Source organism: Aquila chrysaetos, chromosome 16 (genome assembly GCF_900496995.4).
Source record: "Aquila chrysaetos chrysaetos chromosome 16, bAquChr1.4, whole genome shotgun sequence".
Lineage (NCBI taxonomy): Eukaryota > Metazoa > Chordata > Aves > Accipitriformes > Accipitridae > Aquila > Aquila chrysaetos.
Window position 1 is genome coordinate 27,050,424 of NC_044019.1, and position 14,459 is coordinate 27,064,882.

At 35.7% G+C, this 14,459-nt stretch overlaps 1 protein-coding gene across 13 annotated transcripts in view; it reads left to right on the plus strand.

Annotated features, from left to right (window-relative positions):
* The window catches only part of PPFIA1 (PTPRF interacting protein alpha 1), a 60,446-nt gene that overhangs the window by 3,548 nt on the left and 42,439 nt on the right, over positions 1-14,459 (plus strand). The window lies entirely within an intron of this gene.

The following is a 14,459-nucleotide window of genomic DNA, read 5'->3' on the forward strand; positions in this document are numbered from 1 at the left end:
GTAGGCAAAGCAGAGGCTGCTTTCAGGTGTCAGGTAACTGTTGATAGCCTTGCACTTTCTGGCATGGTCGGTTGTTGTCCCGAGTATGTCATGATGATGTTATACTTGCATACATTATTCCAAGAATACTTGTTATTTTTACAAATGTTTACATATCCTTAAATATTGTAGTTACTGTTTATACCCTTTAAAACAGTAGTTTTAAACCCTTCTGACCGTTCTGTTTCCATTGCTCTCATTATAATGTAATCACTGTATGACTCTTGGTATGGTAATTGGTACTGGCAATTACTAAGGGATAGAAACTAAAAAGTAATACATGTTAATCTAGTTGTGTTACAAGGGTGTGATGGAAATCAGAAAGGAGAACTTTCCAACCTTTGCTGCTCCCTGTGTTAAATCATGTGCTGCAGGCAAAAATCATTCTTTGTTTTTTTGTTGTAATAATTGTGGCTTCTCTTTAGCCGCTATTTCAGGTCTGCTACATTAATGGATGCCATTAACCAATTGTATGATCTGTAGACTGTTATACTTGAATTTGTGGCTGAGTAGAATCACCCAAGCTCTAAACTGTACTGTTCCTCTTTTCTCTTTTAAGTTCTCAGCTTTTCTTCCTAAATCTAGTAAGCTACTTACATGTAAACATTTCTTTCTAAACGTTTCTAAAAGATTAATGCAGTTAAAAACAATTCCCATTTTGCGTGGGTTCATGTGAAATCTGTAGGAAAGCAAGTCTCATAGTTCGGTTGAGAGAGAAATTTTACTGCAATTTTATATAAATATACAGCAGTGTATGGATTTTTGTAGATTGCTGTTGAAAAATACTGTTGTCGTGGTGTGAAACTATGCCACTTTTGTCCTCAGTGGTGCTTAAGCTCAAATGATTGTGGAAGGTGATGATGGTGCTTTCAAAAGTAAAAAATATTTTATTATTTTTGCTACAATCAGAGGTAACTGCTGTATTTGACAAGTTTTTGTTGTTGTTATGGTAAAGAGTCAGTTACTTCATAGGTGTAAATTTCTGACGAGGAGAAACAATGTTTGTTGTTTTTTTTTAAATTCTAATAAGTGTTCACTAGGAAAACTTTGTGGTGACTGTAATACTTGAAACTATTCAAACTTTTTTGTTAATTATTTCAAGCTGAGCATTCTTTTGAACTGCTGTCTCAAATGACCCATTGTTTAGCTGTGGATTTCAAGGAGGGGTAGAAGCAGGATAACTTTAAATTTACTGACAACTGTGTTATATTTTTTTTTTTCAGGAAAGAAGGGATTTAGTAGTGTACATTTTTTTAAAAAGTTTTTTTTTATCATAGTAGTTGTTTTCAATTTAGTAGAAAGACATGTGAAGATCAATTTAACTAGTTGTACAAATACTAGTATAATTGCATGAATTACTAAGTCACTATGTAACCAATGTATTATTTCTCCCTCAGACTTGGCATGTACCTTGTAACATGTCTTTGTAGTTGATTTGGGAGTACTTTATCTTAAGGAGTATTACATTGAATTGTTTGTAGGTACACTTTTCCTGTTTTATATATTTAGCTGAATCAGCCAGTTAGAAAGTTCTGATGACTGATGGAAACTCCTTGTATAAAAGAAGGAATGCCAGATTGATTGCTTCTATACCAAAACTACTTCTCTGTCTTTAATATGAAGACACTCAATTTCTAATGGCATCCCTCTACTTAATTCCTTATATTCACTGAGTTTCTGTGTGTAAGGAAGAGGCTCATACTGGTGTGTGTATAGTTAAAAAATGGCACATTGGTACTTGTGTATTTGCACATCTTTTAGATGATAAAAGTAAATGCAATTTATTCTGCAGCAGTGATGTGCATTTTCTGAAGTGACAAAGAAGCAGACTTTTCTAGTATACTTGTAATGTGGTGGTCAGCTAATAATTTAAAGGCCTCAGTTCTACCTCACATAAACCCGAAACAGGTATTTAGAGTAAGAAGACTTTTGTTGTGGATGTCTAATTCACAGAGGGAAGAGCATTCCAATCGTATAGATGTGCTTTATCTGTTACATTTACACAGAGTAAAAATGACAAGTTTTTCTTGTATGGACAGCTGGAAATAAAATACATCAACATTGTCTTGATAAAATAACTGGATTCTTGGCAATGCTTTTTGTTTTCTGGGAGTTACCTTCTATTATAGATTACGCTAGTCAAACTGTACTCTGACCTTGGAAGATGAACTTGATGAAATCAAATTGCTGTGCAAGAACTTAAAATTAATTTTATTCTTCCTGGAATTTTTCACAGTAAAAAGTGAAAATTAAATTTTTACTTTGAGAACTCAGAGAACTTTTATTTTTAATGTAAACACATTCAGTTATGATTTATTTATGGTCTTAGTGGATTTAATTATGTCCTTTATGTGTCTTCTAGAGTGTATTCTACAACATTCAGGATTCAAAATTTTTAAGTTAATCCGTGAAACATACAGGATGCTACTGCATTTAAAAGTTAAGTTTTGAACTTGGGGTAGATGAGTTCCAAGTAACTACCACTTGTTGCTATTAAGGTATTGCAGGTTAGGGTTCATTTTGCTGGTAGAATTTCATGTAGACGTTTCTGTAAATGACAACAAGATATTTGTTTTGGATGGAGAACACTAGAGTTTAATTTACAGAGACTCTGGTACCTAGCACAAATAAAAGCACAGTTGATGAATTCACAGCAACTGTTATCAGGATGACAATTTTAATACGTATGTTAAGAATTTTATAAGCTGATGTACAAATATTATGCTTCTATAATACAGCAACACTCTTATTAAGATCCATCTTAATCTTGCACTTCTAATCTTTTGGTCTTAAATCTATCATGCTTTATTTTCATTTCTATGCAAGGTAAGTAAAATAGAAGTTTTTTCTGTATTTGTGATGGTCCTGTTCAGAATTTCTGTATTCAGCAAGCTATATATAGGGGCAGATGAGAACTTTGTCAGAGGCTGTGTGTATCTGTGTGTAAATAAGAGCACTTTACTGTGGAGTTAAAGGTGGAAAAAAAAGCTGCCTATAATTTTGGTTTGGCTTTGGCTTTACTAGGTTGCTCATCATATCTTCATTTAAAGTGAGTCCGCAGCAGGCCGTCTTTAGTTGCTTTCTATCTATAGTAAATATTTTATCACTAGTGCACACTTCAGTTAGAAATAGTGTGTGTCTGTTTGTATTCACTTAAATTCAGGTATGTCTCTATAGAATGATCTTCCTTAGACAATCTCAGAAATACTGTTCGATGTCTCGCTTGTAAGAAATATCTACACACTTGGTCTGAAGACTGCCCTGGTATTGTTTTATAATGATGAACTTAAGGATTTACTTGCCATTTTAATAATGGTGGTGTTTGGATTTCCTCCAGACAAGTTTTAAATAATACAGGATGTCATAGATGTAGAAATGAGGTTTTGAATTGTACGTAATGTGAAGAAAACAGTTGCAGAAAGTACATTAAGTAAAGGGCTTGCCAAACTTTGCAGCAGCTGAAATTGCCCTAGCAGTTTAAGTGCAACTCCATTTACAGTATTCACAACTGTTAAGCCTTGAGGTGACATAGCTTATACTTCTTACTCTAGCAAGATGTGGTACTGACTTCTAGATAAATGACATGAATCTCAGCAGAGCGCCATGTGTCCAGAAATGATGATAGAGAACCAGAAGGATTTCAGCTGTGCAAATGTATGTCAGAGCAGACATGTCTTCCATTTCTCTCATCCCATTCTGACAGCAAAGATGTACGTGACTCTTTCTGTTGCGTTTTCAGACAACTATAATTTTAGTCTTGTCTATGCTGAGTTTCAGTTGCTAAATCTTTCTTGGCTCTTACTGTTAGTAAATTACTGAATAGATTTGTCTTTATCTACACTAGTTTAAGTCAGATGGAGGCAGGAGTTAATGTTCAGAATTCTTCACTGACTATATCAATAAACCTCAACTTCCCTAACATTTCTTTCGTAGCAAGGCATAGAAACAGACAACTTTAGTCCAAAACCTTCAGAATATGAAGTTATCTGAAAGTATGCTCTACGATTGGGCAAAAAGAGAGAGGAGTAGCTACACTTAAATAATATAGTGGAGTATATTGAGGACCAAGTCTCTAGCATTTGTTCTGACTTCTTAGTTTCTCATTTAAATATGTTTGGGTGAGTTTGTTTATTGAAACATCCCACCCCTACCCAGCAGACATCTGCTTGTCTGTTGTTAGCAACTTGCTGTTTATACTGTGCTTTTAATTTAGGCTACCTTGATTATAAATAGACCTTTTAGCTAGATTAAATTTAGAATTAGTTTTAAGTTTTCTTGTATTTGAGGATGAACTTTAGTGCTGTTATGATGTCCCATCAATCCCTTTAATAAAAAGATTTTATGAAGTCTAAAACTATTGTTTTTATTTTCCTTAGTTTATATGTAGGAAGAATGTTTTGGTGATGTCACAGAAATGCTTTTTGTTTGTTTTTAATAGTGGATGTAGCCCTGAAAGATGAGCTAGTGATTATTTTTTCCTACTCTTCTGTTACTATGTACAAATGTCTGATAATGGGTTTATTATTATATAGTGTGCTGTAGTCTAACTTGCAGTCTAACAAACAGGCTGTATATAATCTTGGGTGAAAAGAGCTATAATCAAAACAAGTTGTTTTAAAAATATAAGGTGAACTTCACATATATACTCATCTATGCTAACTCGCCTGTAGCCTCTTGTACAACAGGTAGTGTTTATTCTGGTCTTCTGAGAATTCTTTGTCTGCAAGCCCTTCTATTTTTTCTCTGTTCTTTTTAAGAGTATAACTAAAAACTACTTTAAAGATACTTGTTAGCAACACTTAAAGATTCAGTGTGGCTACATAGTTGCAATTTCCATCTAGAGGTTTAAAAAAAAAAAGAAAAAAAACTTTTTTTTTTTTTTTTTTAGCAGGTAAATATGAATTAAAAATACAATTCTCCCCCCTTACAAGTTCTTAGTGTTTTAACATCCACTGGCCTCTGACTTTGGTTTCTCCTTTCTGGTATTTATTTAGGAGAGGTGGTTGTTGGTTTTACTCACTATAGGATTTGATCTTAGAATTAAGAGTGCACATTTGTTTGTGTTTCAATATATGTAGATTCCTTACGGTTAACAATGTTGTCAGAGAACCTGAATCTTTGGAGAGAATATTTTAGCTGTCTATTAGTAATTTTGGTTTTTGCTCTTCCTAAGTTAGCTCTGCATCCCAGAACTCAATATACTTCACATTTTAACTTAATTTTGCTTTTTTTACTTTTCCTGCTTTAAATGAATATGGCAGAGGTCTTCATGTAAGCCGCTTCTAGCAATTTAGGGAGCTTAAGTCACTTTAAGTCTGTAAGGCTGACTGGTATCTGTTGACATATATTAGAAAATACTTATCATAATCTCTTGCGCATATGGATCTCAAGCCACAAACATTGAGAAGGGATAAATTTGCATTGTGTGTGTCAGGTAATCTCTATGTTATAACTTCCCAAGTGTATTTTTTTGTAAGCCTGCCTGTGGAGTCTTCAAGTGTAAATGGGGAAATGCGTGGCAATTCTTGCCAGGAAAAATGCTTTCACGTTCTCCAGGCTGAAAGAAGAATTATTTTGCTGTCCAGTGGAGTGAGTTTTTTATTCAACTTGACTTTTTCACAGGAGCGCATGGAAGTACTGTTTCTGCATTTTGTAAACTCCAGATAATTGTGTAGTGAGCTGAATACATATTTGTAGGTCACTTGAGGAGATTACTCTTCTAGTTCATATATTCAGAATTAGAGGAGTACTATGATTACAATGCTTGTTAAACTTAATGCTCGGTTTCATTCTGATGTGTTGTTTTCCTTTAGGTTCTCTGTAAATTGATGTGAATAGTTGGTTAACTTGTTTTTTGCCTATGACCTTTATCTATTTCAGACGTTACCTTGGGTTTCGTATAAGCTCTGTGGAAAATCAGCGCCTTTTCTTCTGACCAGCATGACATGGCTCTGTGGCCTGTTCCTACAGTGGCTAGAGCTGTAACATTTTTAGAAGAGAAGCTTTGTTGCTTAATCTTCTCTTCTGCTATTCCACAGTGGCTAGCCTTGAACTTTTCTCATGTGTTTATGTTCGTGTCTACTCAGGGATATGGTTTTTGAGGATGGTAGTGAAAATCTTAATGGGAATATAATTTTGGTTGCATCTGAAATACTATGACTTTTTTTGGGTACATATGAATAAGAACAGTCAACATATCTTTTACTGTAGTTCATCTGTTTTATGGCTATGTTTTCAGAAATATAAATGTATAGAAATAGTATTTTGTTTTAGAACTTCTATGAGATGCTCCAAGATTCCTTAACAAAAAGATCCTTATACTACCAGTATTAAGCATAATCAGATATCTTCAGGACAGATCTTAAACAAGGACCATCACTTGTTTAAAGGGCCATGTGGAAAAAAGCTTGAGAAACTTGATATGCGCATCCTTCTAGTTTTGTTAAGGAGAAAAAAGAACTTCCACTTGGAAGATAAGCAAGTGGTTTATATTTGTTGCGATAGCAAAATGGGCAGCATTTGTGGGTTTTTTGTTTGTTTGGTTTTGATTTTTTTTTTTTTAAATTTTTAAAATTTTTTTCTTATTTCCACTTCCCCTCCCCCCGTAGAACAGTAGTCTCTGTTTGGGTATGCTCTGGGCCATGCCGTGTTGTGCCTTACTCCTATTGCTAGTACATGGTAGAGTTTGGTATCTAACTCTGTTTCACATCTAATTGTCTGGAAATATTCTGAAGCACAGTGCTTGTTTTTTTTTTTTTAATCCTACCTCCCATATAAATACATCTTGAATTTGGTTCTGTTCAGTTTAAATTATGTGTAGGGAAACGTTTTTAAATGCATATTTACCTTTTATAAAGAATTGTAGGGTAGAATATCTGGTAAAAATGAGTAAAGAATGTAGGCCACGAGTTAATAAACTCTTTACTGTCGAAAGAAGTGAGATTTTTTTTTTTTTTTCCCCACCTCGGATTTACAGAACAGTGCACAGTATAAGGACATAATTATATAAGTTTAGGTAGCTGAATAATTTACATAGTTAAAAAAACCAAAACAAAGCCACCTTAAGATGTGCAGTTTAAACAAAGAATTTTTGTGTTGACCTATACAAAGTTTAGACTGGCTCGATGTATAGTTCAAAGATGTAACTATGAATGTTCATCTAGAGAAACTACCTTGCAGTTGGTGAAGTTTATTAATCATTGTCTTCTTAACATTGACCGTTTCCTGTAATGAGAAATGGTGTTTATTTTGAATTACTTGAAAAGGAATTTTGGCTGCCCAAATCCTTGGTGTAAAAGCTGAAACTTTCTTTAATGTGGAGAGGGCTTACTCAATAAAGAGGATTGTAAATTCCTGTTATTTTAATGGTACTGGATCTATGGTTATGTCAGTAAATAGTAACCAATTTTTAAGCTGTTGTAGTACTATTTCTGAATTTTTAAGCGTGATCATGAAACAAGCCACTGAAAAGGGAGAGAGATATCTGAAAGTGGACTTGCTTGTTTGTTTTATTGTATGTTTCACAGAATGCTTGATACGAAAGTTTTCTCACTGTGTAATTCAAAATTGTTTTAGAAAAGAAAATTGGGGGAAAAGGGAATTCTGCTGTATGCATCTGAAAGGACTTCTGTCTTGATCAGTGGCAGAATTTAAATTGTCGATTTGTGGGTTTGAGTTGTGGATTCTCAAATGTCTTATGTGAGCCTGTCACACAAAATAGTTTAGCAATATATACTTTTGCCAATAGAATGTCATAGTCAAAACTCTCCTTTTCTTTGCACTGCTATCCATAAATGGGAAATGTGCTAGCTGAAATGGTGCTCTGTAACATGGTGGGATTCATGGGTCTCTATTAACCTTGCTGAATGAATAATACTGGACCTAAATTCTGTTACTAGCTGTGGTTTTCACTGTAGTTTGTGCTTGAGTAAGACTCATGGATTTACTGTTCCCAGTGGGAACCTGAACTCTGTGTAATTTCATGTTCTTTAAGGTTCTGTTGTGTATCGTATTTAAAGTCCTGACTGACATCTCACACTTGAATCGCTTGCTTCTACTAGGATTTAAGGTGTGGGCTGCCTTTTGTGCTTTAATTTGGAAACCCAGAAATAAAAGAAATTTTTGACCCAAATCAAAGGTCATTTAAAAATTTAAATGGGATTCTGTTTTTGAAAGAGTTACCTGTAGTACTAGAAGTTCTTCAGATAATCTAATTATGGGTGTAAAGGCTGACTCTACACCTGAGAGACCAAGGTTGGAACAGCAGAGCACGTATGGAGAGCGGTCTTGGATGTATGGGTGAATCTGGTTGGGGTTTTTACATGTTTATGCACGTCTTAGGTAAACTTCTAACTTCAGAATATCTCTTCAAAGCTCTCTCTATTCGCCATATTACATTCAGGTGAATGCCCAAAAGTTTGGTGTAAATAATTTCAGGGATGCCTTGGGATACCACTGTGAATCTTTTTTTTTCTTTTTTCTTTTTTTTTTTTTTTTTTTTTTTAATTCCCAAGTAATGTATTTTTCATGCAGTATTATCACCTTTTTGTAGTTCATGGGGAAAAGGCTTAGAAGGTCATAACATTCTTTTGGCTTTGTGTTGAAGAGCACGAGGCAGGTGCATCTAGTAATTTATTTCATTTAGAACATGCAGCTTGAGTTTTCAGAATGTCTTTTGAGGGTGTGGTTCAACAACATTATCTTCCAAAAGCTGAGCCTTTGTTTTTAGAAATCTGGAATTACTTTACTTCATGTAAAGTGGAAATAAAAAAGCTTTTTAGGATTTTAGCTCTCACTGCTTGTCCATGCAGGAAAGCAGCTGTCCTTTTCCCCTCCTGTAACCTTATTTATTCTGATACTTACATTGGTGTAACTCTGATCCCCTGTTGGAACTGTAGTCTTTAGAGACTGCGTAACACTCTTCTGTATTTTGTGCAATTGTTGTAAAAGATTAAGTCCTGGGAGGTAGTAGAGGAGAAATGGGCCAAGCATGCCTTTTCTCTCAACTGAATAGGCTGCAGGGTTTCCTGGTTGCATCATCTTTCCCTTGTTTGTAGCCCAGTGTGGAATAGGAGCTTCTTCCTCTCCTTAGACCAGGTTCCTTCACCAATCCATCTTTTGCTTCTGCATTTGTTACAGGTTACAGTGTATTAACAGACTGTCCTTTACACCCCCCCCCCCCCCCCCCCTTCCCTGCCTTTTAATGTTATTCATACCCCTGGTTTTGTTCTGTGATGTAACAGGCTTTTTGGGTTCAGGTAGTTACGGAGTTTGGAACTGTTGACTATGGATATCTTTTGTGGCAGGCAAAAAATTTTATTAAAAAAAAAGCTTAACACCCCCCCCCCCCCCCCCCGAACAACTCTTTGACACTTAATCTATGTTGCTGAGTTAAGTTTTTGTGTGTTTAAATACCAGACTTGTCTGTTGTAAGACCTAAGACTATACTCTTTCTGCAGGGGCTTTAGAGTTGACTTTATTTGTAAAAATTGAGCAACTTTTCCATGGAATGGTCCAGTTGCATTTATTCCGAATATTGCTGATTTGGATATATTTAGCTTCAGTTAGCCCAGTAAATTCACTTAGCATGTAAACTGGGGTGATAGAGTACAAAGACAAATAAAATGTAAAGAGCCTGTAAGTTGAATTTCCTGCTGAAGGCATCTATCTGTCTTCATTGAGTATTACTTGCTTAAACAAGTTTGAAATTATAAGACTGAAGTGTTCATCACTTGGCAAAAAAAAAAAAAATATATATATACTAGGAGAGCACTGAAGGGGAAGTACATGTTGATGCTTGTTTAATGAGGGTGGCTTGGCCAGCCTTATTCAGATATTCCCAAGCATTCTCTTTTAACATAGTGTGAAAAACGTCAGGTTTAGTTCTGTGGCTAGTAGTTGTAAAGTACAACTAGAGGCCTAGATGAATGATTAGAATAGGGCAGGGCAGTGCCTCAGCTGCTGCTTACAGTTTTTGCAAGCAGGAGTATCTTGTCACTGAAATAATCATGCATGACTGATCTTGTCCTGGGTCTATTTCTAAAAAATAGTGAGGTATTAGTTAAGTGAGGATTAATTTTTTAAACACACTAGAACACAGTATTTAGGATTAAACAATTTTTAATTCATAAAAGTCATAGGAATTTAATATTAAATGTCAGCTGAGCCAGAATTGTGCTATTTCTTGTGAGTGCAGTATGTTTAGAGTTGATATACAGGGAAAATGCATACTTTTCCTTGCCCAAGGAAACTGACAGTTCCATGTTGTTTACAATTTAAAAGGTCTTGCTATAGCTTTTGTAGTAGCTGCTTAGCCTTCATAATGGGGGGTCCCAGGGAAAGTACTGAACTTATTAAATTTTCTCAGCATCGTGGAGTTGTTTTACAGTTTGGCACTTTTGAGGAGCATTGTATGCTGTGAAATCCTGTATAGGATCCCAGGAAATCTTCACCAGCTTTATGTGGAGAGGAGAAACTTCAATGAAATCTCTATAGTGTCATATTAAAGATGGAGACTGGTTTTGTGCCATATCTTGTCAAACTGGTAATGCAAGATTCTTCCTCTTTAATTAAGTACAACTGTATTCTCCTTTTGCCATAGTGGGTATGGGTGTGGGTAGGTTTCTTCACTGCCATGGACTCCAAAAATGGAGATGCCTAAAGCTACAACTAAGAAGTTGTGCTACTACTTACTGTATTAGTTACTAATCAAAATAGACTAGGCTAGGGGTGCAGGAATGTGGTAATTCGTATTGTGAAACCCTTAGAATTCACTGATTCAGAGTAACTGAGAGGCATTTGTTTTTCTAACACCTGCCCCCATGTATTGTAAACTTATTTCTGTGTTAAGGTAAATGATTCTTCTGGAATATTGGTACTTGGACTGGTACAGTATTGGGAAGGATTACTGTGTTATTGACCAGTCTCAACAGTCACAGTTCTGCGCAAAGTAGCGAGACACATCCCAAGTTGAAAAGCCTGTTTTTCAATGATGACTAAAGTTTTCCTGGTACATATTTTAGCTGATCTTGTACTTTTTTTTTTCTCGGAGTTGAGCAAGCTTGGTATGGTTTTGAATACTTTTGTGCCATATCTGTCCTTTCAGGGGACATATTCATGTTACATCCAAGAGCAGCTAAGGTGGAACTCTGCATAACCACCACAATGAAAAGATTCTAGCCATGTGATGGAAGAAGGTTTTCAACCACCATTGCATATGAATAGATGCTAAGTTTCATGCAAGTCTGAAGAGCGCTTCTGTATTTCCTATGCTTGCTGCTTGGCAGCTGTTACCCTACAGCTGTTGTAGTGGTTCTACTTTTGGACTTCCTTACTCGGAAGAGTCACGATGTTGCCTGAGTAGGGACAACATTTAAAAAGTATTTTACAAAGACAAGACAAGAAAATAGCTTAAAACTAGAAACTAGTGTTTCTAGATAGTGTTCAGTTTGTTCATTTCTTGTTAATCCTCTGTGCATTCTGTTAAATTGCAGGGTAAATCCCCCAACTGAGTATTTGGAGAAAGCCTTTGGGAAGAATTAAGTACTTTGGTATAGTTGTTCACTGGTTCGATATGTAATCTTTGATACACATCTGTAGCTTTAAAAGTAGTTTAAAAGGCTATGGTAAAAATGGGTTGTGTCCACTCCGGCTTAACTGAAAATATACCCTGTGTGATCTACCATACTTTGAACAAGCCTCAAATGCTGGCAATGATTTGTTAAGGATGATGAAAAGATTAACAAACTACCTGGAGAAATTATGGATTCTTAATCTTTCAAAGATCACAAGGCTAGTTGCCCTACAGGAACATGCTTAGCAAACTGCAAGTTGTTAGACTGAAAGAGGAGTAACTGGATGAAATTTTCTGACTTATTTAAACAACTTCATGTTCTCTTTCCTTAATTTCACAGACCTACAAAGAAGTTGTAGGATGCAGCTGTGGCTTAGTTTTGACTTCCAGCACATTACCAGCAAACAGTCTTGTAGATATAATTTGTTGCATATACGATTATTGTATTCACTCTGTTGTATGTAGGTCTAATTAATGGTGGAGCTTGGAAGATGCTCAGAGATCGGCATGTGTACCTTGCAGTGCAAAGTACAGCATATAATCAGTGACTGTTGGCTCTCCAGTGATGCACAAAGATACATTTTCGCATGAAGCTTTGCCCCTAGTGTTGTATACATAACAGCACTGTTTTGCTGGGTTTAGAAAAAATTAAATGCAAGAGTATAGGTGGTAATGATTTTGCTAGTCTGGGTGGTTTATACAGGCTGTAGTTAATGATTTGAGTGTAGGTGGCTCCTGTTCGCCCCTCTTCGACTTACGCTTTGCTCCGTGTACTAGAGTTTACAGGCTCACTTTCCAAACTGTTCCGTAGTGTGTATAAAGTTTGAGCATTGATTAATGTGGTGAAAGGAGAACCTCTGATCCTTTGAGGAGTGAGAGGCTGGATCCAGCCATGTTTGGTTTCCAGTACTTTTATCCCCCACTCCCTAAATATGACATGTCTATCAGAAATGTGTTAGAACAGGGAAGAGGAGTTACAAGAGGGAGAACATGGAACTGGTGTGTTTCTACCTCTCTTTTCCTGTTACTTCTGCATTCCTCTTGCAAAGCTGCCAAATACCACCCTTCCTCATTTATGTTTTCTTGCACTTCAACAAGCAGCGCTTCCTGAAAGCTGGTAGCAATGAAGTCCGTATTTAGTGTTTTGTAGTTCAGGCTCAGTGAACACTGTGCATAAATTTAAGCAACTCACTCGGGATGGTAACTGGAAACCTATTTATTACCATGGAGACTTGGTCTTACTATAAGCTTTTCCATTTTGCTCTTGGGCATATGTTTGGTACCTACTGGCTGTGAGTTAAGAGTCTTTTTGCTCATTGCTTGTCAAACGCTAGGCAGTTGATTGTACTTTCAGCTCCAAAGAGGACTGGAAACGGCGAGTTTCATTCCAGAGCAATAACATTATGCAACTGTAAACACTTTAAAACTTAATTGCCTGTTTAGGATTGAGCAGTGTTAATGACGAAGCCTAGATAGGTCAATCCAAGAAGTAAGCTTGAAGAATACCATACTAAAAAAGAGGGCTGGAATGATAAAAAGTTACTCAGGTTTAGTATTAGTCACTGACTGTCAGTTGGCAGCAATATTCACTTGAGTGTTTTCATGCAGTGTTACAGTTTTTGCTAGAGAAAAAAAAAGGTATGTTTTCTGAGTCAAGGAAAATATAAACTTCTGAGAGTTGACCAAAGGTGGTATTAAACATTTTAAAATATCTCAATACCACTAGTTGGAATGTGAGAATTTTTTTAATAGTAAAGAAATCTGCGCCTGTGTTTTGGTAGTGGTCTTTTGAGTTCTGAAACATCTTATGGGTAAGGAGAAATAGGAAGGGAGGTTGATACATTAATTATATTATAAGCTACAGTGTATTCTTACTCTGGGGGGTAGTTAGCTCTAGTTGGAAAAACAACTACTTTGAACATGAAAAACCTTTCAATGCTCTGAAATGCAAGAGTTTGACATAACTGTATTTTAACATTACTTTAAGTATTTTCTTATATCCCCTTTTAAGTTGTTGGGGTTTTTGAAAACAAAAAATAAACTTACTTCATAGAACTGATTCTCTTAATGCTTGAAATAAGTTTTATGTTTCCAAGTTAGAAAATTCAGGCTGCTTGATACTTAATGGAAATTAATTTCACTAGGTGAAAAGCAAAATATTTTTCTTTACCCACTCTAGGCTGATTTTTCTCTTTCCTATTAGCACATGCCAGAGGTCTGGAAAGGGTGAAAGCAATCTGATATATTAGGTGGAACAGGCAAAGTGTAATTTGTGTTGGTTGTTGTTTCTTCTGGATTTGTTGTTGTTAAAGTGTGTATAACTGTGTTTTCTTGGAAGGCTGGATTTGATGATTAAAACATGTCAATTCTTTCCGGTTTAAACTCTAAATACCCTTGAACTATTTTATAATTCTGACTGTTAGCTTAAAAAACCCCTAACCTAAACTGGTATGACTTAATAGGTACAAAAATTTGCTTGCTAGGAACTTCCAAATGCATTGGGGATATTGGTCACTGTGTGCTACCTAAGCCCCTTAGGTTTAAAATGAAAAGGCTATGAAATACCCTGTTAAGCGTAGATATTTAGGTTTTCTTTGTTTTGTTTAAGACTCTGTATTTGTCATTTTCATGCATGCATCATTTGGAATAATTGTGGTTTATATGTAGTGTAAATAACATGATGGAAACTTATCTCAGATTCCATTGGTTTCTCATCCCTGATGGCCTGCACTTTCTCTGGTTGTTCTTCTCATGCTCTCTTCAGCTTCTCAGATTTTTGAGTGGGTTGTTTAATATGCAGGCTACGGAACAGAATGTTAACAGTAAAACAAAGTATTAAGTGGATATT